This window comes from Scyliorhinus torazame, chromosome 5, assembly GCF_047496885.1.
Source record: "Scyliorhinus torazame isolate Kashiwa2021f chromosome 5, sScyTor2.1, whole genome shotgun sequence".
Lineage (NCBI taxonomy): Eukaryota > Metazoa > Chordata > Chondrichthyes > Carcharhiniformes > Scyliorhinidae > Scyliorhinus > Scyliorhinus torazame.
In genome coordinates, this window is record NC_092711.1 from 13,992,660 (window position 1) to 14,017,882 (window position 25,223).

General features: G+C 53.4%; 1 long non-coding RNA gene across 1 annotated transcript in view; it reads left to right on the top strand.

The window, feature by feature from the left end:
- The first annotated feature begins 2,357 nt into the window (after positions 1 to 2,357).
- The window catches only part of LOC140418189 (uncharacterized), a 127,004-nt gene continuing 104,138 nt past the window's right edge, over positions 2,358 to 25,223 (top strand). Inside the window, exons 1-2 of the long non-coding RNA XR_011944814.1 lie at positions 2,358 to 2,397; positions 4,445 to 4,494. This is a non-coding gene — a long non-coding RNA (uncharacterized lncRNA). The remainder of the gene's footprint in view (positions 2,398 to 4,444; positions 4,495 to 25,223) is intronic.

The window sequence follows — 25,223 nt, forward strand, 5'->3', positions numbered from 1 at the left end:
TCCAGGGTCCCGGGTTCGATTCCCGGCATGTTCTCCCTGTGTCTGCGTGGTTTTCCTCCTGGAGCTCCGGTTTCCTCCCACAAGTCTGAAAGACGTGCTGTTAGGTAATTTGGACATTCTGAATGCTCCCTCTGTGTACCCGAACAGGCGCCGGAATGTGGCGACTAGGGGCTTTTCACAGTAACTTCATTGCAGTGTTAATGTAAGCCTACTTGTGACAATAAAGATTATTATACATGGTAGTCCCACAGGCTCTTACCCTGGGTACATGGTAGTCAGCACTCCAAAAGGGTTAATTGTAGTGTCCACAGCAGTATGGTGTAATGTAGTATTAACTGGGACAAGAGCTTACAGTATAAACAGTGACGGGGTCAACTGCAGTGATCACTGGGAAAGGAGCTAATGTGTTCTCAATAGAGATATGGATGAGAACGGTTATATATCACAAGGTAATATTCACAATGACATTCCCTAATGCAGTAATATTTCTGACACAGTGTAGAGCAGCATTTACAGCGACTGATGCTGCTGGGAAATAAATTGATCCAGGACTTTGTATCGGATTATTAAAATAGGTTATTGGTTGAGGTGGTCGAGTCGTTAAGGCAGGCTCGATCAGGTGAATGGCCCATTCCTGTACCTATGTACCTCTCCTGGGAGTATTTGATGGGAACCGTGTAGAGGGATCTTTACTGTGTATCTAACCCCGTGCTGTACCTGTCCTGGGAATGTTTGATGGGGACAGTGTAGAGGGTGCTTTACTCTGTATCTAACCCCGTGCTATACCTGTCCTGGGTGTGTTTGATGGGGCAGTGTGGAGGGAGCTTTACTCTGTATCTAACCCTGGTCCAAGGTTCTATTTCTCTCTCCACAGATGATGCCTGACCTGCTCAGTATTTTCCGCATTGGTACAAGAGATTTGGGGGCCGAGCCCCAACATTGAGGGGCTAGGTCGGCGCTGGAGGAATTTCCGCCCCGCCAGCTGGCAGAAAATGCCTTTGGTGCCCCGCCAGGTGGCGCGGAAATGACATCTCCGGGCGGCGCATGCGCGGGAGCGTCAACGGCCGCTGACAGTTTCCCACGCATGTGCAGTGGAGGGAGTCTCCTACGCCTCCGCCATGGTGGAGACCGTGGCGGAGGCAGAAGGGAAAGAGTGCCCCCACGGCACAGGCCCGCCCGCGGATCGGTGGGCCCCGATCGCGGGCCAGGCCACCGTGGGGGCACCCCCCGGGGCCAGATCGCCCCGCGCCCCCCCCCCAGGACCCCGGAGCCCGCCCGCGCCGCCTTGTCCCGCCGGTAAGGTAGGTGGTTCAATTTACGCCGGCGGGACAGGCATTTTAGCGGCGGGACTTTGGCCCATCCGGGCTGGAGAATCGAGCAGGGGGGCCCGCCAACCGGCGCGGCGCGATTCCCGCCCCCGCCAAATATCCGGCGCCGGAGACTTCGGCAACCAGCAGGGGCGGGATTCATGCCAGCCCCTGGCGATTCTCCGACCCCCCGCCCCTGATGTGAGAAAATGGAAACAGTATAGTGTAGAGAGAGCCCTGCTCGATATCTGACCCCGTGCTGTACCTGTCCTGGGAGTGTTTGTTGGGGACAGTGTAGTGGGAGCTTTACTCTGTATCTGACCCCGTGCTGTACCTGTCCTGGGAGTGTTTGATGGGGACAGTGTAGAGGGAGCTTTACTCTGTATCTAACCCCGTGCTGTACCTGTCCTGGGAATGTTTGTTGGGGACAGTGCAGTGGGAGCTTTACTCTGTATCTAACCCCGTGCTGTACCTGTCCTGGGAATGTTTGTTGGGGACATTGTAGAGGAAGCTTTACGCTCTATCTAACCCCATGCTGTCCCTGTCCTGGAAGTGTTTGATGGGGACAGTGTAGAGGGAGCTTTACGCTCTATCTAACCCCGTGCTGTACCTGTCCTGGGAGTGTTTGATGGGGACAGTGTAGAGGGACCTTTACTCTGCATCTAACCACGTGCTGCACCTGTCCTGGGAGTGTTTGATGGGGACAGTGTAGAGGGATCTTTACTCTGCATCTAACCACGTGCTGCACCTGTCCTGGGAGTGTTTGATGGGGACAGTGTAGAGGGAGCATTACTCTTTATCTAACCCCGTGCTGTACCTGTCCTGGGAGTGTTTGATGGGTGTTTAAGAGAAATTCCTGGCCACAAAAACAAAGCTCATTTTAAAGTTTCTCTTCATATTTTACATGTTGTTCACAGACAGATTTTTTCAATGAGCTGCTCTATAAATTTGGATTCAATTTGATTTTTTCTCACTGAGATGTAAAGCTTATTCCTCAATCAATACAGGGTCATCGGCAACAACATCTTTTTATTAGACAAGGAGGTTAAATGGGATTTTTCACTGAAATCCACTGATGTCAATTCCTGAGGTTAGAATTTATAATGAAACAATTTGGATTCAATGAAAACAGTCAGTTTGATAACCCCAACTGCTTTCTGTTCACTCGCCCCTCACTCTCCACTCTCACCTTGTTTTTAATTTGGGGAATTCTGCAGGCAGCTTGTGCACAGGAAGAGCCCAAAAACGGTGGCACTTTCAAAATTAAGTTCAGAGTCTCTGAAGGTGGATTGCTTTCTCTCTTTCTACTTGAACATGTACAAATTGACATCAGGCATATTGATTGCACAGTAAGATTCCACAATCAGAAATGTGATGATCATGGTGGAAAATTCCCCCACATCCCCTGTGGAAAGGATGAATTAATCTAGGACAAAGGTTTGGCACAACATCGTGGGCCGAAGGGCCTGTTCTGTGCTGTATTTTCTATGTTTTTAACTCCCTCATTCCCACGTTTAAGTTTAAGACTTTTAACTCATGACCTTCAAACATTTTGCAGTCCGCGAGCTACTTTTTAATAAGTGTGGTCACTGTGTGTTTTGAAAATATTTTCATTCCCATGAGGACGGACATAACAACATACAAACAATCAGTCAGTCACAACACAAACAAAATACTATTCTCCTCATTTGACATTTATTCCTTGATTTCCATTAAACCTTTCCCCCTGTTCCCTCCCCTTACCCACTGGCAACAAACAGATCTGTAAATAGAGACAAGAACAGCTTCCATCACGTCCAGAAACCCACATCTGAGCCACAAAGGGCTAACTTTAGTTTCTCAAGTTTAAGGAATTCCGCAATATCCCTCAACCATGTTGATATTTTTGGCGGATCTTCTGACTTCCCTTCCAATAAAATTAGCCTCCGGGCGATCAATGTGGCAAAGGCCACCACATCGGCCCCGTCCCCATCTATTAGTCCCGGTACTTCCGACACCCCAGAAATTGCCTCATGTGGTCCCAGTAATATTTCCACCTCCACAACTTTTGTTTGTGTTTTAAATAGCGAGAGCCAGAAGCCCACGAATTGTGGACGTGACCAGAAGATGTGGACATGGTTAACTGGTCCTCCTTTACACTCTCACATTTATCTTCTTCCTCTGTGAAGAATCTGCTCATTCGTTCCTGTGTCATATGGCCCCTGTGTACATCCTTGAATTGTATCAAGCCCATCAGAGCACATGAAGATGTCGCATTGACCCTGGTATAATCTCACTCCATCGTTCCCATTCCAACGCCACATCCAACTCTTCCTTCCACTTTTGTTTCATCTCTTCAATCGCTGCTTTCTTTCTGTCCATCAGCCACCTGTAAATGTTAGTAATTCTCCCATCACCAACTTAGCTGGGAGGAGCAATTTATCCAGCACCTTGTTCTCTGGTAGGCAAACGAATGAGGACAACTCCTTTTTCACCAAGTTTCATCATTGAAGATAATTAAACTTCACCTCCCTCTGCATTTTATGTTTCTCCCTCAATTCTTCAAATCTACTTTCCAACAACAAGTCTTTAACCTGTCTCAGCCCAGCTTTATGCCACTGTTTAAATATTGTATCCAGTCTTGCCGCCGGGGTGAATCGGGGGTTTCCATAAATAGGGGCTCGCACCGTCAAGTTTACCAAACCAAAATGGCGTCTCCGCTTGCTCCAGATGTTGAAGGAAGATGCCAGCACCGGGCTTTGTGTAAACCTCCCCGGGGGAAATGGGAGCGGAGCCGCAGCGGAAGTCTGCAAACTAGCCCCTTTACACGATGCTTCCACCACCTGTACCCATTCCGCTTCTTCCTCTCCCCACCATTGCCCAATCTTCTCCAAATTCACCGCCCAATAACAATACAAAAGATTGGGAAGCACCAACCCTCCCACCCACCCATTCTTTTTAAATGTGAGCTGGTATTTTTGAAGAGAAATCCAATTAATCTCCTTCCATTTACTGATGGAGAAGTGATCTGCCGCATTTTCTATCTGATTTAGAGCAGGGTGTCTGTGTGAGGGTAAGTGTGTTACTGTGTGTGGACTTTTCTCTATCTGTCTATCTGCCAGTCGCCCTGGTCCAAGATTCTATTTCTCTCTCCACAGATGCTGCCTGACCTGCTCAGTATTTTCCGCATTGGTACAAGAGCGAGGAGGTAAGGCTGAAGTTATACAAGACACGAGTTAGACTCAGCTGGAATATTGTGGACAGTTCTGGATGCCACATGGTAGGAAGAGTGTGAACACACTGGAGCGGGTGCAGAGGAGGTTCACAAGAATGGTTCAGGAATGAGACACTTCAGTGATGAGGTTAGATTGGAGAGGTTGGGTCTGTTCTCCACACAGAGAAATGGCCAAGAGGAGATTTGATAGAGATGTTCAAATTCTTGGGGGTGCCGGACAGAGTAGACAGGGAGAAACGGATCCCACTATTAAGAAGCTCAAGAACGAGATGGCACAGAATTAAAGGGAATTGGAAAAGAAGCAATTGTGGGGCGAAATTCTCCGGAAACGGCACGATGTCTGCCGACTGGCACCCAAAACGGTGCAAATCAGACGGGCATCGCGCCGCCCCAAAGGTGCGGAATGCTCCGCATCTTTGGGGGCCGAGCCCCAACATTGAGGGGCTAGGTCGGAGCCGGAGGAATTTCCGCCCCGCCAGCTGGCAGAAAATGCCTTTGGTGCCCCGCCAGCTGGCGCGGAAATGACATCTCCGGGCGGCGCATGCGCGGGAGCGTCGGCGGCCGCTGACAGTTTCCCATGCTTGTGCAGTGGAGGGAGTCTCCTCCGCCTCCGCCATGGTGGAGACCGTGGCGGAGGCAGAAGGGAAAGAGTGCCCCCACGGCACAGGCACGCCCGCGGATCGGTGGGCCCCGATCGCGGGCCAGGCCACCGTGGGGGCACCCCCCGGGGCCAGATCGCCCCGCGCCCCCCCCTAGGACCCCGGAGCCCGCCCGCGCCACCTTGTCCCGCCAGTAAGGTAGGTGATTCAATTTACGCTGGCGGGACAGGCATTTTAGCGGCGGGACTTCGGCCCATCCGGGCTGGAGAATCGAGCAGGGGGGCCCGCCAACCGGCGCGGCGCGATTCCCGCCCTGCCGAATCTCCGGTGCCGGAGACTTCGGCAACCAGCAGGGGCGGGATTCACGCCAGCCCCCGGCGATTCTCCGACCCCCCGCCCCTGATGTGAGAAAATGTAAACAGTATAGTGTAGAGAGAGCCCTGCTCGATATCTAACCCCGTGCTGTATCTGTCCTGGGAGTGTTTGATGGGGACAGTGTAGAGGGAGCTTTACTCTGTATCTAACCCCGTGCTGTACCTGTCCTGGGAGTGTTTGATGGGGACAGTGTCGGGGCAGCTTTACTCTGTATCTAACCCCGTGCTGTACCTGTCCTGGGAGTGTTTGCTGGGGACAGTGTAGAGGGAGCTTTACTCTGTATCTGACCCCGTGCTGTACCTGTCCTGGGAGTGTTTGCTGGGGACAGTGTAGAGGGAGCATTACTCTGTATCTGACCCCGTGCTGTACCTGTCCTGGGTGTGTTTGATGGGGACAGTGTAGAGGGAGCTTTACTCTGTATCTGACCCCGTGCTGTACCTGTCCTGGGAGTGTTTGACGGGGACAGTGTTGAGGGAGCTTTACTCTGTATCTAACCCCGTGCTGTACCTGTCCGGGGCATGTTTGATGGGGACAGTGTAGAGGGAGCTTTACTCTGTATCTGACCCCGTGTTGTACCTGTCCTGGGAGTGTTTGATGGGGACAGTGTAGAGGGAGCTTTACTCTGTATCTGACCCCGTGTTGTACCTGTCCTGGGTGTGTTTGATGGGGACAGTGTAGAGGGAGCTTTACTCTGTATCTGACCCCGTGCTGTACCTGTCCTGGGAGTGTTTGACGGGGACAGTGTTGAGGGAGCTTTACTCTGTATCTAACCCCGTGCTGTACCTGTCCGGGGCATGTTTGATGGGGACAGTGTAGAGGGAGCTTTACTCTGTATCTGACCCCGTGCTGTACCTGTCCTGGGAGTGTTTGACGGGGACAGTGTTGAGGGAGCTTTACTCTGTATCTAACCCCGTGCTGTACCTGTCCGGGGCATGTTTGATGGGGACAGTGTAGAGGGAGCTTTACTCTGTATCTAACCCCGTGCTGTACCTGTCCGGGGCATGTTTGATGGGGACAGTGTAGAGGGAGCTTTACTCTGTATCTAACCCCGTGCTGTACCTGTCCGGGGCATGTTTGATGGGGACAGTGTAGAGGGAGCTTTACTCTGTATCTGACCCTGTGCTGTACCTGTCCTGGGAGTGTTTGATGGGGACAGTGCACTGGGAGCTTTACTTTGTCAGACAAGAATTGAAGTGCATAAGTTGGGAACATAGGCTGGCAGGGAAGGACACAAGTGAAATGTGGAACTTGTTCAAGGAACAGTTGCTACGTGTCCTTCATATGTATGTCCCTGTCAGGCAGGGAAGAGATGGTCGAGTGAGGGAACCATGGTTGACAAGAGAGGTTGAATGTCTTGTTAAGAGGAAAAAGGTGACTTATGTAAGGCTGAGGAAACAAGGTTCAGACAGGGCATTGGAGGGATACAAGATAGCCAGGAGGGAGCTGAAGAAAGGGATTAGGAGAGCTAAGAGAGGGCATGAACAATCTTTGGCGGGTAGGATCAAGGAAAACCCCAAGGCCTTTTACACATATGTGAGAAATATGAGAATGACTAGAGCGAGGGTAGGTCCGTTCAAGGACAGTAGCGGGAGATTGTGTATTGAGTCTGAAGAGATAGGAGAGGTCTTGAACGAGTACTTTTCTTCTGTATTTACAAATGAGAGGGGCGATATTGTTGGAGAGGACAGTGTGAAACAGATTGGTAAGCTCGAGGAAATACTTGTTAGGAAGGAAGATGTGTTGGGCATTTTGAAAAACTTGAGGATAGACAAGTCCCCCGGGCCTGACGGGATATATCCAAGGATTCTATGGGAAGCAAGAGATGAAATTGCAGAGCCGTTGGCAATGATCTTTTCGTCCTCACTGTCAACAGGGGTGGTACCAGGGGATTGGAGAGTGGCGAATGTCGTGCCCCTGTTCAAAAAAGGGACTAGGGATAACCCTGGGAATAACAGGCTAGTTAGTCTTACTTCGGTGGTAGGCAAAGTAATGGAAAGGGTACTGAAGGATAGGATTTCTGAGCATCTGGAAAGACACTGCTTGATTAGGGATAGTCAGCACGGATTTGTGAGGGGTAGGTCTTGCCTTACAAATCTTATTGAATTCTTTGAGGAGGTGACCAAGCATGTGGATGAAGGTAAAGCAGTGGATGTAGTGTACATGGATTTTAGTAAGGCATTTGATAAAGTTCCCCATGGTAGGCTTATGCAGAAAGTAAGGAGGCATGGGATAGTGGGAAATTTGGCCAGTTGGATAACGAACTGGCTAACCGATAGAAGTCAGAGAGTGGTGGTGGATGGCAAATATTCAGCCTGGATCCCAGTTACCAGTGGCGTACCGCAGGGATCAGTTCTGGGTCCTCTGCTGTTTGTGATTTTCATTAATGACTTGGATGAGGGAGTTGAAGGGTGGGTCAGTAAATTTGCAGACGATACGAAGATTGGTGGAGTTGTGGATAGTAAGGAGGGCTGTTGTCGGCTGCAAAGAGACATAGATAGGATGCAGAGCTGGGCTGAGAAGTGGCAGATGGAGTTTAACCCTGAAAAGTGTGAGGTTGTCCATTTTGGAAGGACAAATATGAATGCGGAATACAGGGTTAACGGTAGAGTTCTTGGCAATGTGGAGGAGCAGAGAGATCTTGGGGTCTATGTTCATACATCTTTGAAAGTTGCCACTCAAGTGGATAGAGCTGTGAAGAAGGCCTATGGTGTGCTCGCGTTCATTAACAGAGGGATTGAATTTAAGAGCCGTGAGGTGATGATGCAGCTGTACAAAACTTTGGTAAGGCCACATTTGGAGTACTGTGTACAGTTCTGGTGGCCTCATTTTAGGAAGGATGTGGAAGCTTTGGAAAAGGTGCAAAGAAGATTTACCATCCAGGATGTTGCCTGGAATGGAGAGTAGGTCTTACGAGGAAAGGTTGAGGGTGCTAGGCCTTTTCTCATTAGAACGGAGAAGGATGAGGGGCGACTTGATAGAGGTTTATAAGATGATCAGGGGAATAGATAGAGTAGACAGTCAGAGACTTTTTCCCCGGGTGGAACAAACCATTACAAGGGGACATAAATTTAAGGTGAAAGGTGGAAGATATAGGAGGGATATCAGAGGTAGGTTCTTTACCCAGAGAGTAGTGGGGGCATGGAATGCACTGCCTGTGGGAGTAGTTGAGTCGGAAACATTAGGGACCTTCAAGCAGCTATTGGATAGGTACATGGATTACGGTTAAATGATATAGTGTAGATTTATTTGTTCTCAAGGGCAGCACGGTAGCATTGTGGATAGCACAATTGCTTCACAGCTCCAGGGTCCCAGGTTCGATTCCGGCTTGGGTCACTGTCTGTGCGGAGTCTGCACGTCCTCCCCGTGTCTGCGTGGGTTTCCTCCGGGTGCTCCGGTTTCCTCCCACAATCCAAAGATGTGCGGGTTAGGTGAATTGGCCAATGATAAATTGCCCTTAATGTCCAACTTGCCCTTGGTGTTGGGTGGAGGTGTTGAATTTGGGTGGGATGCTCTTTCCGGGGGCCGGTGCAGACTCGGGGTGGGGGGGGGGGGGGCCGAATGGCCTCGTTCTGCACTGTAAATTCAATGATAATCTATGATTAATCTAGGACAAAGGTTCGGCACAACATCGTGGGCCGAAGGGCCTGTTCTGTGCTGTATTTTCTATGTTCTATGTTCTAACCCCCGTGCTGTACCTGTCCTGGGAGTGTTTGATGGGGACAGTGTAGAGGGAGCTTTACTCTGTATCTACCCCCATGCTGTACCTGTCCTCGGAGTGTTTGATGGGGTCAGTGTAGAGGGAGCTTTACTCTGTATCTAACCCCCGTGCTGTACCTGTCCTGGGAGTGTTTGATGGGGACAGTGTAGAGGGAGCTTTATTCTGTATCTAACCCCGTGCTGCACCTGTCCTGGGTGTGTTTGATGGGAACAGTGTAGAGAGAGCCCTGCTCGATATGTAACACCGTTTTGTACCTGTGCTGGGAGTGTTTGATGAGGACAGTGCAGAGGAGCTTTACTCCGTATGTAACCCCGTGCTGTACCTGTGCTGGGAGTGTTTGATGGGGACAGTGCAGAGGAGCTTTACTCCGTAAGTAACCCCGTGATGTACCTGTCCTGGGAGTGTTTGCCAGGGACAGTGTAGAGGAATCTGTGTCTTACCCCATGATGTACCTTTACTGGTCATGTTTGATGGAGTTTCAAAATCTCCAATAAATGTCTTCTATTAGTTTCTCCATCTGTCTGTTTCTGCTTCTCTCTCTGTCTGTCTGGGAATATTGTCAAAACAAAATCCACGATCAGCAGTCAGCCATTTACTTAATGGTGGCCATTCTAGGTGAGCACAGCACAGTCATTTCTGACATTTGTACACGTTGGTATAACAAAATCCTGATGGAAAGTGTCTGATTTAAACAGTGATTTGTTGGTGAATGTGGATGTAGAAAGGGAGCTGGCTGTCCTTGTACACCAGTCACTGAAAGTGGAGAGGGGGGTGCAGCAAGCAGTTAAGAAGGCCAATGATATGTTGGCCTTCATTGCAAGAGGGATTTGAGTTCAGACGTGGAGATGTCTTCCTGCAGTTACACAAGGCCTTGGTGAGACCACACCTGGAGTATTGTGTCCAGTTTCGTCTCACTAACTAAGAAAGGATATAGTTGCCAGAGAGGGAGTGCAGCGGAGGGTCAATTGGCTGATAGGGAGTTTCCCGGACTGTCCTACAAGGAGAGATTGGTTTGACTGTGGCACAGTGGTTAGCACTGCTGCCTCACAGTGCCAGTGACCCGGGTTAAATTCCGGCCTTGTGTGACTGATTATGTGGAGTTTGCAGTTTCTTCCCGTGCGTGCGTGGGTTTCTTCCGGGTGCTCCGGTTTCCTTCCACAGTCCAAAGATGTGCAGGCTAGGTGGAATGGTCCTGCTAAATTACCCCTTAGTGTCCAAGAAAGATTGTTTAGATTAGGTTAAGGAGTTATTGGGATAGGACGGGTGACTGAGCTTACATAGAGTGCTGTGTCAGAGGGTTGGCGTAGATTTGATGGGCAGAATGGCCTCCTTCTGCATTGTAGGGATTCTGTGATTGTGCCCGTATTCACCAGAGCCGAGAAGGATGAGAGGGGATGTTGGCCGTGCGAAATTGCCCCTGAGTGGCCCAAAGGTTAGGTGGTGTTACTGGGGTTATTTGGATTTGGTGGAGGCGTGGGCTTGGGTAGGGTGCTCTCTCCGAGGGCCAGTGCAGACTCGATGGGCCAAATGGCCTGCTCCTGCAATGTATATTCTATGGTTCTGCGAGCTCTGATTGAAATGTATCACAATCCAACAGCGCTGTTCAGACGATTCACAGGGATGGTGATTTCCACGTTGTACTACCTCTGCCATGTCTTGGGAGTGATCATGGAAAAGTGTAGAGGAAACCTTACTCTGTATCTAACCCCGTGCTGTACCTGTCCTGGGAGTGTTTGATGGGGACAGTGTAGAGGAAACCTTACTCTGTATCTAACCCCGTGCTGTACCTGTCCAGGCAGTGTTTGATGGGGACAGTGTAGAGGGAGCTTTACTCTGTACCTAACCCCGTGCTGTCCTGGGAGTGTTTGATGGGGAGAGTGTGGAGGGAGCTTTACGCTGTATCGAACCCCGTGCTGTACCTGTCCTGGGAGTGTTTGATGGGGACAGTGTGGAGGGAGCTTTACTCTGTATCTAACCCCGTGCTGTACCTGTCCTGGGAGTGTTTGATGGGTACAGTGTAGAGGAAACCTTACTCTGTATCTAACCCCGTGCTGTACCTGTCCAGGCAGTGTTTGATGGGGACAGTGTAGAGGGAGCTTTACTCTGTACCTAACCCCGTGCTGTCCTGGGAGTGTTTGATGGGGAGAGTGTGGAGGGAGCTTTACGCTGTATTGAACCCTGTGCTGTACCTGTCCTGGGAGTGTTTGATGGGGACAGTGTGGAGGGAGCTTTACTCTGTATCTAACCCCGTGCTGTACCTGTCCTGGGAGTGTTTGATGGGGACAGTGTAGAGCGAGCTTTACTCTGTATCTAACCCTGTGCTGTACCTGTCCAGGCAGTGTTTGATGGGGACAGTGTAGAGGGAGTGTTACTCTGTATCTCACCCAGTGCGATATCTGACTTGGGAGTGTTTGATGGGTACAGTGCAGAGGGAGCTTTAGTGCGAATATATCATCGTACTGTATCTGCCCTGGGAGTGTTTGATGTGGACAGCGTAGAGGCAGCTTTACTGTGTTTAGATCAGTGCCCTGTACCTGTCCTGGGAGTGTTTGATGGGGAGAATGTAGAGGGAGCCTTACTCTGTGTCTAACCACGTGCTGTACCTGTCCTGGGGAGTGTTTGATGGGGACAGTGTAGAGGAAGCTTTACTCTGTATATACCATGGTACTGTAGCTGCCCTGGGAGGGTTTGTTGGGGACAGTTTATAGGGATGTGTAATCTGTATCTAACCCCATGATGTACTTTGGCTAACAGTGTTTGATGGAGATTCTGAATCTTGAATTAATGTATTCTGTTAATCTCCCCATCTTCTCTGTCTCTGCAACTCTCTATCTCTCTCTCTGGGAATCTGTCTAAACAAATCCACGATCAGCAGTCAGCCATTTTAAGTTACTTAACGGTGGCCATTTTATGTGAGCACAACACTGAGACAATTCGGACAGTTGTCCAAGTTAGTGTCAAACAATAACTGAAGGAAAGAGTCGTATTTAAACAGTGATATGTTGGGCAATGTGGATGTACAAATGGAGCTTGTACACCAGTCGCTGAAAGTGGAGAGGGGGGTGCAGCAAGCAGTTAAGAAGACCAATGATATGTTGGCCTTCATTGCAAGAGGGATTTGAGTTCAGAAGTGGAGAAGTCTTACTGCAGTTATACTGGGCCTTGGTGAGACCACACCTGGAGTACTGTGTACAGTTTTTGGTCTCCCTAACATGGAAGGATATAGTTGCCAGAGAGGGAGTGCAGCGGAGGGTCAATCGGCTGATAGGGAGGTTGCCGGACTGTCCTCGGAGGAGAGATTGCTTCAATAGGGCCTGAACAAGCCCTGTTTCTCCAACCTAACCCTGGAGATCAAATCCCACATTCCTGGTGATTTCTCCCCTCTCAAAGATGGAAAGATATTGACTAAGTTTAAAGCAGAAATTGACTGATTTCTAAATCCCATTGACATAAAGGGATATGGGGATAGTGTTGGGGAAAAGACATTGAAGTAAAGATATTTTACAGCTGGATTCACAGAATACAGACAACAAAGTATCTTGAATTTTGGAAGAGCCACAAATATTGTCAAACATTTGGGAAATGATTGGAAACAGTTTGGACTGAGATCTCCTCAGTGACCTGTGTGCAGACCCCACCCCCGACTTCCTGTGAGGAATGTCCCCCTCGGTGTGTTTCCTGTGTCTGCTAAGGAAGACACTTGTCCTGTCTATGGTTATGTTAATTCAGCAGTCAACAACAGATTCTGACCTGTCGTTATTTCTGTCTTTGTTTGACATTTGTTTCCCTCTGAATTTCTGGCATGTTTGGAATGACTATTCATCTGTCACCTGAGGAAGGCTTTCCATAGAATGAGTAAAAAGCAGCAAGAAATCACAGAATGTGAGTTTTTTTTTTAATAAATATTTTATTGAAAATTTCTGGTCAACCAACACAGTACATTGTGCATCCTTTACACAACATTATAACAATACAGATAATAATGACCTTTTTTTATATAAACAAAAAACAACAAATAAATAAATATTAAATAACAAAAATGAAAGCTAGCCCTAATTGGCAACTGCCTTGTCACAGGCTATACCCCACCCCCATCCCTCTCCCACCCCCCCCCCCCCCCCCCAAGTCCTGGGCTGCTGCTGCTGCCTTCTTTTTTCCCCCATCTATCTTTCCGCAAAATATTCGACGAACGGTTGCCACCGCCTGGTGAACCCTTGAGCCGACCCCCTTAGGACGAACTTAATCCGCTCTAACTTTATGAACCCTGCCATATCATTTATCCAGGTCTCCACCCCCGGGGGCTTGGCTTCTTTCCACATTAGCAATATCCTGCGCCGGGCTACTAGGGACGCAAAGGCCAAAACATCGGCCTCTCTCGCCTCCTGCACTCCCGGCTCTTGTGCAACCCCAAATATAGCCAACCCCCAGCTTGGTTCGACCCGGACTCCTACTACTTTCGAAAGCACCTTTGTCACCCCCATCCAAAACCCCTGTAGTGCCGGGCATGACCAGAACATATGGGTATGATTCGCTGGGCTTCTCGAGCACCTCGCACACCTATCCTCCACCCCAAAAAATTTACTGAGCCGTGTTCCAGTCATATGTGCCCTGTGTAATACCTTAAACTGAATCAGGCTTAGCCTGGCGCACGAGGACGACGAGTTTACCCTGTTTAGGGCATCTGCCCACAGCCCCTCCTCGATCTCCTCCCCTAGCTCCTCTTCCCATTTCCCTTTTAGTTCGTCCACCATAGTCTCCCCTTCATCCCTCATTTCCCTATATATATCCGACACCTTACCATCCCCCACCCATTTCTTTGAGATGACTCTGTCCTGCACCTCTTGTGTCGGGAGCTGCGGGAATTCCCTCACTTGTTGCCTCGCAAAAGCCCTCAGTTGCATATACCTGAATGCATTCCCTTGGGGCAACCCATATTTCTCCGTCGGCGCTCCCAGACTCGCGAACTTCCCATCCACAAATAGATCTTTCAATTGCGTTATTCCTGCTCTTTGCCACATTCCATATCCCCCATCCATTCCCCCCCGGGGCAAACCTATGGTTGTTTCTTATCGGGGACCCCCCCAATGCTCCAGTCTTTCCCCTATGTCGTCTCCACTGTCCCCAAATCTTCAGTGTAGCCACCACCACCGGACTCGTGGTATAGTTCCTTGGTGAGAACGGCAATGGGGCTGTCACCATAGCCTGCAGGCTGGTCCCCCTACAGGACGCCCTCTCTAATCTCTTCCACGCCGCTCCTTCCTCCTCTCCCATCCACTTACTCACCATTGAAATATTAGCGGCCCAATAATACTCACTTAGGCTCGGTAGTGCCAGCCCCCCCCTATCCCTACTACGCTGTAAGAATCCTTCCTCACTCTCGGAGTCTTCCCGGCCCAAACAAAACCCATGATACTCTTTTCTATCCTTTTGAAAAAGCCTTCGTGGTCACCACCGGGAGGCACTGAAACACAAAGAGGAATCTCGGGAGGACCACCATCTTAACCGCCTGCACCCTCCCTGCCATTGACAATGCTACCATATCCCATCTCTTGAAATCTTCCTCCATCTGTTCCACCAACCGTGTCAAGTTTAGCCTGTGCAATGTGCCCCAATTCTTAGCTATCTGGATCCCCAGGTAACGAAAGTCTCTTGTTACCTTCCTCAACGGTAGGTCTTCTATTTCTCTACTCTGCTCCCCTGGATGCACCACAAACAGCTCACTCTTCCCCATATTCAATTTATACCCTGAAAAATCCCCAAACTCCCCAAGTATCCGCATTATTTCTGGCATCCCCTCCGCTGGATCCGCCACATATAGTAGCAGATCATCCGCATATAAAGATACCCGGTGTTCTTCTCCTCCCCTAAGTATTCCCCTCCATCCCTTGGAACCTCTCAGCGCTATCGCCAGGGGCTCAATCGCCAGTGCAAACAGTAATGGGGACAGAGGACATCCCTGCCTTGTCCCTCTATGGAGCCGAAAATATGCCGATCCCCGTCCATTCGTGACCACACTCACCACTGGGGCCCTATACAACAGCTGCACCCATCTAACATACCCCTCTCCGAACCCAAATCTCCTCAACACCTCCCACAGATAATCCCACTCCACTCTATCAAATGCTTTCTCGGCATCCATCGCCACTACTATCTCCGTTTCACCCTCTGGTGGGGCCATCATCATTACCCCTAACAACCTCCGTATGTTCGTGTTCAGCTGTCTCCCCTTCACAAACCCAGTCCCAGAATGTGAGTTAAACACAACTTCATTTCTGCCTCCATTTTGAGAGAAGATTGCTGGCCACAAAAACAAAGCTCATTGCAAAGTTTCACTTCATATTTTACATGTTGTTCACAGACAGATTTCTCCAATGAGCTGCTCTATAAATATGGATTCAATTTGATTTTTTATCACTGTGAGATGTAAAGTTTATTCCTGAATCAATACAGGGTCATCGGCAACAACATCATTTTATTAGACAAGGCGGTTCAATGGGATTTTTCACTGGGATCCTCTGATGTCAATTCCTGAGATTAGAATTTATAATGAAACAATTTTGATTCAATGAAAATGGTCAGTTTGATAACCCCAATGTCCTGACTGCCTCACGTCCTGGCACCCTCACACCATCACACCCTCATGTCTCCTAACCCTCACATCCTGACCCACTCGCGTCCCCGAAACCTCGGATCCTGACCCGCTGTGTACCTCTTTCTGTGTGTGTGTCCCTCACTCTGTCTGTGTGCCCACCGCTCTCTGTCCCTCTCTGTATCCCTCTCTCTCTGTGTGTCCCCCTCTCTCTGTCTCTCTCGCTGTGTCCCCCTCTCTCTCGCTGTGTCCCTCTCTGTCCCCCTCGCTCTCTCTGTCCCATCACTCGGTGTGTCCCTCACACTATCGCTGTGTCCATCTCTCTCGCTGTGTCCCTCTCTCTCACGCTGTGACCCCCTCTCTCTCGCTGTGCCCTCTCAGTCCTACTCGCTCTCTCTGTCCCCTCACTCTCGGTGTGTCCCTCACACTATCGCTGTGTCCCTCTCTCTCACGCTGTGTCCCCCTCTCTCTCGCTGTGTCCCTCTCTGTCCCCCTCGCTCTCTCTGTCCCCTCACTCTCGGTGTGTCCCTCACACTATCGCTGTGTCCATCTCTCTCGCTGTGTCCCACTCTCTCTCGCTGTGTCCCACTCTCTCTCGCTGTGTCCCACTCTCTCTCGCTGTGTCCCACTCTCTCTCGCTGTGTCCCACTCTCTCTCGCTGTGTCCCACTCTCTCTCGCTGTGTCCCTCTCTCTCACGCTGTGACCCTCTCTCTCTCGCTGTGACCCTCTCTCTCTCGCTGTGTCCCTCTCTCTCACGCTGTGATCCTCTCTCTCTCGCTGTGTCCCTCTCTCTCTCTCGCTGTGTCCTTCTCTTTCTCGCTGTGACCCCCTCTCTCTCGCTGTGTCCCTCTCTCTCACGCTGTGATCCTCTCTCTCTCGCTGTGTCCCTCTCTCTCTCTCGCTGTGTCCCTCTCTCTCTCTCGCTGTGTCCTTCTCTTTCTCGCTGTGTCCCTCTCTCTCTCTCGCTGTGTCCCTCTCTCTCTCTCGCTGTGTCCCTCTCTCTCTCTCGCTGTGTCCTTCTCTTTCTCGCTGTGTCCCTCTCTCTCACGCTGTGATCCTCTCTCTCTCGCTGTGTCCCTCTCTCTCTCTCGCTGTGTCCCTCTCTCTCTCTCGCTGTGTCCCTCTCTCTCTCTCGCTGTGTCCTTCTCTTTCTCGCTGTGTCCCTCTCTCTCACGCTGTGATCCTCTCTCTCTCGCTGTGTCCCTCTCTCTCTCTCGCTGTGTCCCTCTCTCTCTCTCGCTGTGTCCTTCTCTTTCTCGCTGTGACCCCCTCTCTCTCGCTGTGTCCCTCTCTCTCTCGCTGTGTCCCTCTCTCTCACGCTGTGATCCTCTCTCTCTCGCTGTGTCCCTCTCTCTCTCTCTCGCTGTGTCCCTCTCTCTCTCTCGCTGTGTCCTTCTCTTTCTCGCTGTGACCCTCTCTCTCTCGCTGTGTCCCCCTCTCTCTCGCGGTGCCCTCTCTCTCACGCTGTGATCCTCTCTCTCTCGCTGTGTCCCTCTCTCTCTCTCGCTGTGTCCTTCTCTTTCTCGCTGTGACCCTCTCTCACTCGCTGTGTCCCACTCTCTCTCGCTGTGTCCCACTCTCTCTCGCTGTGTCCCTCTCTCTCTCGCTGTGTGACCCTCTCTCTCTCGCTGTGTCCCACTCTCTCTCGCTGTGTCCCTCTCTCTCGCTGTGTCCCTCTCTCTCTCGCTGTGTCCCTCTCTCTCTCGCTGTGTCCCACTCTCTCTCGCTGTGTCCCACTCTCTCTCGCTGTGTCCCACTCTCTCTCGCTGTGTCCCACTCTCTCTCGCTGTGTCCCTCTCTCTCACGCTGTGATCCTCGCTCTCTCGCTGTGTCCCTCTCTCTCTCTCTCGCTGTGTCCTTCTCTTTCTCGCTGTGACCCTCTCTCACTCGCTGTGTCCCACTCTCTCTCGCTGTGTCCCTCTCTCTCTCGCTGTGTGACCCTCTCTCTCTCGCTGTGTTCCGCTCTCTCTGTGTCCCTCTCTCTCTCTCGCTCTCGCTGTGTCCCTCGCTCTCGCTGTGTCCCTCGCTCTCGCTGTGTCCCTCGCTCTCGCTGTGTCCCTCGCTCTCGCTGTGTCCCTCGCTCTCGCTGTGTCCCTCGCTCTCGCTGTGTCCCTCGCGCTCGCTGTGTCCCTCGCGCTCGCTGTGTCCCTCGCGCTCGCTGTGTCCCTCGCGCTCGCTGTGTCCCTCGCTCTCGCTGTGTCCCTCGCTCTCGCTGTGTCCCTCGCTCTCGCTGTGTCCCTCGCGCTTGCAGTGTCCCTCGCGCTTGCAGTGTCCCTCGCGCTTGCAGTGTCCCTCGCGCTTGCAGTGTCCCTCGCGCTTGCAGTGTCCCTCGCGCTTGCAGTGTCCCTCGCGCTTGCAGTGTCCCTCGCGCTTGCAGTGTCCCTCGCGCTTGCAGTGTCCCTCGCGCTTGCAGTGTCCCTCGCGCTTGCAGTGTCCCTCGCGCTTGCAGTGTCCCTCGCGCTTGCAGTGTCCCTCGCGCTTGCAGTGTCCCTCGCGCTTGCAGTGTCCCTCGCGCTTTCAGTGTCCCTCGCTCTCTCTGTGTCCCTCGCTCTCTCTGTGTCCCTCGCTCTCTCTGTGTCCCTCGCTCTCTCTGTGTCCCTCGCTCTCTCTGTGTCCCTCGCTCTCTCTGTGTCCCTCGCTCTCTCTGTGTCCCTCGCTCTCTCTGTGTCCCTCGCTCTCTCTGTGTCCCTCGCTCTCTCTGTGTCCCTCGCTCTCTCTGTGTCCCTCGCTCTCTCTGTGTCCCTCGCTCTCTCTGTGTCCCTCGCTCTCTCTGTGGCCCTCGCTCTCTCTGTGGCCCTCGCTCTCTCTGTGGCCCTCGCTCTCTCTGTGGCCCTCGCTCTCTCTGTGGCCCTCGCTCTCTCTGTGGCCCTCGCTCTCTCTGTGGCCCTCGCTCTCTCTGTGGCCCTCGCTCTCTCTGTGGCCCTCGCCCTCTCTGTGGCCCTCGCCCTCTCTGTGGCCCTCGCCCTCTCTGTGGCCCTCGCCCTCTCTGTGGCCCTCGCCCTCTCTGTGGCCCTCGCCCTCTCTGTGGCCCTCGCCCTCTCTGTGGCCCTCGCCCTCTCTGTGGCCCTCGCCCTCTCTGTGGCCCTCGCCCTCTCTGTGGCCCTCGCCCTCTCTGTGGCCCTCGCCCTCTCTGTGGCCCTCGCCCTCTCTGTGGCCCTCGCCCTCTCTGTGGCCCTCGCCCTCTCTGTGGCCCTCGCCCTCTCTGTGGCCCTCGCCCTCTCTGTGGCCCTCGCCCTCTCTGTGGCCCTCTCCCTCCATGTGTCCCCCTCCCACTATGTGTCCCCCTCTCTTTTTCTCTCTCGCTGTGTCCCTCTCACTATCTCTGTCCCTCTCTCTTGGTGTCCCTCTCTCTCTGTGCCACTCTCTCTCTGTGTCCCTCTCCCTCTGTCCCTCGCTCTCTCTCTGTCCCTCCCTCTCTCTGTGTCCCTCGCTCTCTGTGTCCCTCGCTCTCTGTGTCCCTCGCTCTCTGTGTCCCTCGCTCTCTGTGTCCCTCGCTCTCTGTGTCCCTCGCTCTCTGTGTCCCTCGCTCTCTGTGTCCCTCGCTCTCTGTGTCCCTCGCTCTCTGTGTCCCTCGCTCTCTGTGTCCCTCGCTCTCTCTGTGTCCCTCGCACTCTCTGTGTCCCTCGCTCTCTCTGTGTCCCTCGCTCTCTCTGTGTCCCTCGCTCTCTCTGTGTCCCTCGCTCTCTCTGTGTCCCTCGCTCTCTCTGTGTCCCTCGCTCTCTCTGTGTCCCTCGCTCTCTCTGTGTCCCTCGCTCTCGCTGTGTCCCTCGCTCTCGCTGTGTCCCTCGCTCTCTCTGTGTCCCTCGCTCTCTCTGTGTCCCTCGCTCTCTCTGTGTCCCTCGCTCTCTCTGTGTCCCTCGCGCTTGCAGTGTCCCTCGCGCTTGCAGTGTCCCTCGCTCTCGCTGTATCCCTCGCTCTGTGTCCCTCGCTCTCTCTGTGTCCCTCGCTCTCTCTGTCCCTCGCTCTCTCTGTGTCCCTCGCTCTCGCTGTGTCCCTCGCTCTCGCTGTGTCCCTCGCTCTCTCTGTGTCCCTCCCTCGCTCTGTGTCCCTCGCTCTCTCTGTGTCCCTCGCTCTCTCTGTGTCCCTCGCGCTTGCAGTGTCCCTCGCGCTTGCAGTGTCCCTCGCTCTCGCTGTATCCCTCGCTCTGTGTCCCTCGCTCTCTCTGTGTCCCTCGCTCTCTCTGTCCCTCGCTCTCTCTCTGTGTCCCTCGCTCTCGCTGTGTCCCTCGCTCTCGCTGTGTCCCTCGCTCGCTGTGTCCCTCGCTCTCTGTGTCCCTCGCTCTCTGTGTCCCTCGCTCTCTGTGTCCCTCGCTCTCTGTGTCCCTCGCTCGCTGTGTCCCTCGCTCGCTGTGTCCCTCGCTCTTTCTGAGTCCCTCGCTCTCGCAGTGTCCCTCGCTCTCGCAGTGTCCCTCGCTCTCGCAGTGTCCCTCGCTCTCTCTGTGTCCCTTGCGCTTGCAGTGTCCCTCCCTCACAGTGTGTGGCTGTGTGTGTGTGGCTGTGTGTGTGTGGCTGTGTGTGTGTGTGTGGCTGTGTGTGTGTGTGTGGCTGTGTGTGTGGCTTTGTGTGTGTGTGTGGCTGTGTGTGTGTGTGGCTGTGTGTGTGTGTGTGGCTGTGTGTGTGTGTGTGTGGCTGTGTGTGTGTGTGTGGCTGTGTGTGTGTGTGTGGCTGTGTGTGTGTGTGTGGCTGTGTGTGTGTGTGGCGCTGTGTGTGTGTGGCGCTGTGTGTGTGTGGCGCTGTGTGTGTGTGGCGCTGTGTGTGTGTGGCGCTGTGTGTGTGTGGCGCTGTGTGTGTGTGGCGCTGTGTGTGTGTGGCGCTGTGTGTGTGTGGCGCTGTGTGTGTGTGGCGCTGTGTGTGTGTGGCGCTGTGTGTGTGTGGCGCTGTGTGTGTGTGGCGCTGTGTGTGTGTGACGCTGTGTGTGTGTGGCGCTGTGTGTGTGTGGCGCTGTGTGTGTGTGGCGCTGTGTGTGTGTGGCGCTGTGTGTGTGTGGCGCTGTGTGTGTGTGGCGCTGTGTGTGTGTGGCGCTGTGTGTGTGTGGCGCTGTGTGTGTGTGGCGCTGTGGGTGTGTGTGTGTGTGGCGCTGTGGGTGTGTGTGTGTGTGGCGCTGTGGGTGTGTGTGTGTGTGTGGCGCTGTGTGTGTGTGTGTGTGTGTGGCGCTGTGTGTGTGTGTGTGTGTGGCGCTGTGTGTGTGTGTGTGTGTGGCGCTGTGTGTGTGTGTGTGTGGCGCTGTGTGTGTGTGTGTGTGTGGCGCTGTGTGTGTGTGTGTGTGTGTGTGTGTGTGTGTGGCGCTGTGTGTGTGTGGCGCTGTGTGTGTGTGTCTATGTCTGGGTGAGTGTGATAGTATGTGTCTGTGTGTGTGACTGTGTGTCTGCGAGTGTGTGTGTGTCTGTGTGTGTCTCTGTGCGTGCGTTCCTCTTTTAAATTTAGTGTGCCTGATTAATTTTTTCCAATTACGGGGCAATTTATCGTGGCCAATCCACCTACCCTGCACATCTTTGGATTGTGGGGGCGAAACCCACGCAAACACGGGGAGAATGTGCAAACTCCACAGGGACAGTGACCCAGAGCCGGGATCGAACCTGGGACCTCGGCGCCGTGAGTCAGGCATTCCTCTGTGTGTTGCTCTGTGTGTTGCTCTGTGTGTTGCTCTGTGTGTTGCTCTGTGTGTTGCTCTGTGTGTTGCTCTGTGTGTTGCTCTGTGTGTTGCTCTGTGTGTTGCTCTGTGTGTTGCTCTGTGTGTTGCTCTGTGTGTTGCTCTGTGTGTTGCTCTGTGTGTTGCTGTGTGTGTGGCTGTGGCTGTGTGTGTGTGTGTGGCTGTGTGTGTGTGTGTGGCTGTGTGTGTGTGTGTGGCTGTGTGTGTGTGTGTGTGGCTGTGTGTGTGTGTGTGTGGCTGTGTGTGTGTGTGTGTGGCTGTGTGTGTGTGTGTGGCTGTGTGTGTGTGTGTGGCTGTGTGTGTGTGTGTGGCTGTGTGTGTGTGTGTGGCTGTGTGTGGCTGTGTGTGTGTGTGTGGCTGTGTGTGTGTGTGTGGCTGTGTGTGTGTGTGTGGCTGTGTGTGTGTGTGTGGCTGTGTGTGTGTGTGTGGCTGTGTGTGTGTGTGTGGCTGTGTGTGTGTGTGTGGCTGTGTGTGGCTGTGTGTGTGTGTGTGGCTGTGTGTGTGTGTGTGGCTGTGTGTGTGTGTGTGGCTGTGTGTGTGTGTGTGGCTGTGTGTGTGTGTGGCTGTGTGTGTGTGTGTGTGGCTGTGTGTGTGTGTGTGGCTGTGTGTGTGTGTGTGGCTGTGTGTGTGTGTGTGGCTGTGTGTGTGTGTGTGGCTGTGTGTGTGGCTGTGGCTGTGTGTGTGGCTGTGTGTGTGTGTGTGTGTGGCTGTGTGTGTGTGTGTGTGGCTGTGTGTGTGTGTGTGTGGCTGTGTGTGTGTGTGTGGCTGTGTGTGCGTGTGGCTGTGTGTGTGTGTGTGGCTGTGTGTGTGTGTGTGGCTGTGTGTGGCTGTGTGTGTGTGTGTGTGGCTGTGTGTGTGTGTGTGGCTGTGTGTGTGTGTGTGGCTGTGTGTGTGTGTGTGGCTGTGTGTGTGTGTGTGGCTGTGTGTGTGTGTGTGGCTGTGTGTGTGTGTGTGGCTGTGTGTGTGTGTGTGGCTGTGTGTGGCTGTGTGTGTGTGTGTGGCTGTGTGTGTGTGTGTGGCTGTGTGTGTGTGTGTGGCTGTGTGTGTGTGTGTGTGGCTGTGTGTGTGGCTGTGTGTGTGTGTGTGGCTGTGTGTGTGTGTGGCTGTGTGTGTGTGTGTGGCTGTGTGTGTGGCTTTGTGTGTGTGTGTGGCTTTGTGTGTGTGTGTGGCTGTGTGTGTGTGTGTGTGTGTGTGTGGCTGTGTGTGTGTGTGTGGCTGTGTGTGTGTGTGTGTGGCTGTGTGTGTGTGTGTGGCTGTGTGTGTGTGTGTGGCGCTGTGTGTGTGTGGCGCTGTGTGTGTGTGGCGCTGTGTGTGTGTGGCGCTGTGTGTGTGTGGCGCTGTGTGTGTGTGGCGCTGTGTGTGTGTGGCGCTGTGTGTGTGTGGCGCTGTGTGTGTGTGGCGCTGTGTGTGTGTGGCGCTGTGTGTGTGTGGCGCTGTGTGTGTGTGGCGCTGTGTGTGTGTGGCGCTGTGTGTGTGTGGCGCTGTGTGTGTGTGGCGCTGTGTGTGTGGCGCTGTGTGTGTGTGGCGCTGTGTGTGTGTGGCGCTGTGTGTGTGTGTGGCGCTGTGTGTGTGTGTGGCGCTGTGTGTGTGTGTGGCGCTGTGTGTGTGTGTGGCGCTGTGTGTGTGTGTGGCGCTGTGTGTGTGTGTGGCGCTGTGTGTGTGTGTGGCGCTGTGTGTGTGTGTGGCGCTGTGTGTGTGTGGCGCTGTGTGTGTGTGGCGCTGTGTGTGTGTGGCGCTGTGTGTGTGTGGCGCTGTGGGTGTGTGTGTGTGTGGCGCTGTGGGTGTGTGTGTGTGTGTGGCGCTGTGTGTGTGTGTGGCGCTGTGTGTGTGTGTGGCGCTGTGTGTGTGTGTGTGTGTGGCGCTGTGTGTGTGTGTCTATGTCTGGGTGAGTGTGATAGTATGTGTCTGTGTGTGTGACTGTGTGTCTGCGAGTGTGTGTGTGTCTGTGTGTGTCTCTGTGCGTGCGTTCCTCTTTTAAATTTAGTGTGCCCGATTAATTTTTTCCAATTAAGGGACAATTTCGCGTGGCCAATCCACCTACCCTTCACATCTTTGGATTGCGGGGGCGAAACCCACGCAAACAGGGGGAGAATGTGCAAACTCCACAGGGACAGTGACCCAGAGCCGGGATCGAACCTGGGACCTCGGCGCCGTGAGTCAGGCATTCCTCTGTGTGTTGCTCTGTGTGTTGCTCTGTGTGTTGCTCTGTGGGTGTGTCTGTGGGTGTGTCTGTGGGTGTGTCTGTGGGTGTGTCTGTGGGTGTGTCTGCAGGTGTGTCTGCAGGTGTGTCTGTAGGTGTGAGTCTGTAGGTGTATCTGTGTGTTTGTGTGACTGTCTGTGAGTTTGCCTGTGTTTGTCCATCTGTCTGTGTTTCTGTGTGTCTGTCTATATGTGTTTCTGTAGTGTGTGTGGCTGTGTGTGTGTGTGTGGCTGTGTGTGTGTGTGTGGCTGTGTGTGTGTGTGTGGCTGTGTGTGTGTGTGTGGCTGTGTGTGTGTGTGTGTGGCTGTGTGTGTGTGTGTGTGGCTGTGTGTGTGTGTGTGGCTGTGTGTGTGTGTGTGGCTGTGTGTGTGTGTGTGGCTGTGTGTGTGTGTGTGGCTGTGTGTGTGTGTGGCTGTGTGTGTGTGTGTGTGGCTGTGTGTGTGTGTGTGGCTGTGTGTGTGTGTGTGTGTGTGGCTGTGTGTGTGTGTGTGGCTGTGTGTGTGTGTGTGGCTGTGTGTGTGTGTGTGGCTGTGTGTGTGTGTGTGTGGCTGTGTGTGTGTGTGTGGCTGTGTGTGTGTGTGTGGCTGTGTGTGTGTGTGTGGCTGTGTGTGTGTGTGTGGCTGTGTGTGTGTGTGTGGCTGTGTGTGTGTGTGTGGCTGTGTGTGTGGCTGTGTGTGTGGCTGTGTGTGTGGCTGTGTGCGCGCGTGGCTGTGTGCGCGCGTGGCTGTGTGCGCGCGTGGCTGTGTGCGCGCGTGGCTGTGTGCGCGCGTGGCTGTGTGCGCGCGTGGCTGTGTGCGCGCGTGGCTGTGTGCGCGCGTGGCTGTGTGCGCGCGTGGCTGTGTGCGCGCGTGGCTGTGTGCGCGCGTGGCTGTGTGCGCGCGTGGCTGTGTGCGCGCGTGGCTGTGTGCGTGTGTGGCTGTGGCTGTGTGTGGGTGTGGGTGTGGCTGTGGCTGTGTGTGCGCGTGGCTGTGTGTGCGCGTGGCTGTGTGTGCGCGTGGCTGTGTGTGCGCGTGGCTGTGGCTGTGGCTGTGTGTGGCTGTGTGTGGCTGTGGCTGTGTGTGGCTGTGGCTGTGTGTGGCTGTGTGTGTGTGTGTGTGGCTGTGTGTGTGTGTGTGGCTGTGTGTGTGTGTGTGGCTGTGTGTGGCTGTGTGTGTGTGTGTGGCTGTGTGTGGCTGTGTGGCTGTGTGTGTGTGTGTGTGGCTGTGTGTGTGTGTGTGGCTGTGTGTGTGTGTGTGGCTGTGTGTGTGTGTGTGGCTGTGTGTGTGTGTGTGGCTGTGTGTGTGTGTGTGTGTGTGGCTGTGTGTGTGTGTGTGGCTGTGTGTGTGTGTGGCTGTGTGTGTGTGTGGCTGTGTGTGCGCGTGGCTGTGTGCGCGCGTGGCTGTGTGCGCGCGTGGCTGTGTGCGCGCGTGGCTGTGTGCGCCCGTGGCTTTGTGCGCCCGTGGCTTTGTGCGCCCGTGGCTGTGTGCGCCCGTGGCTGTGTGCGCGCGTGGCTGTGTGCGCGCGTGGCTGTGTGCGCGCGTGGCTGTGGCTGTGTGTGGCTGTGGCTGTGTGTGTGTGTGTGTGGCTGTGTG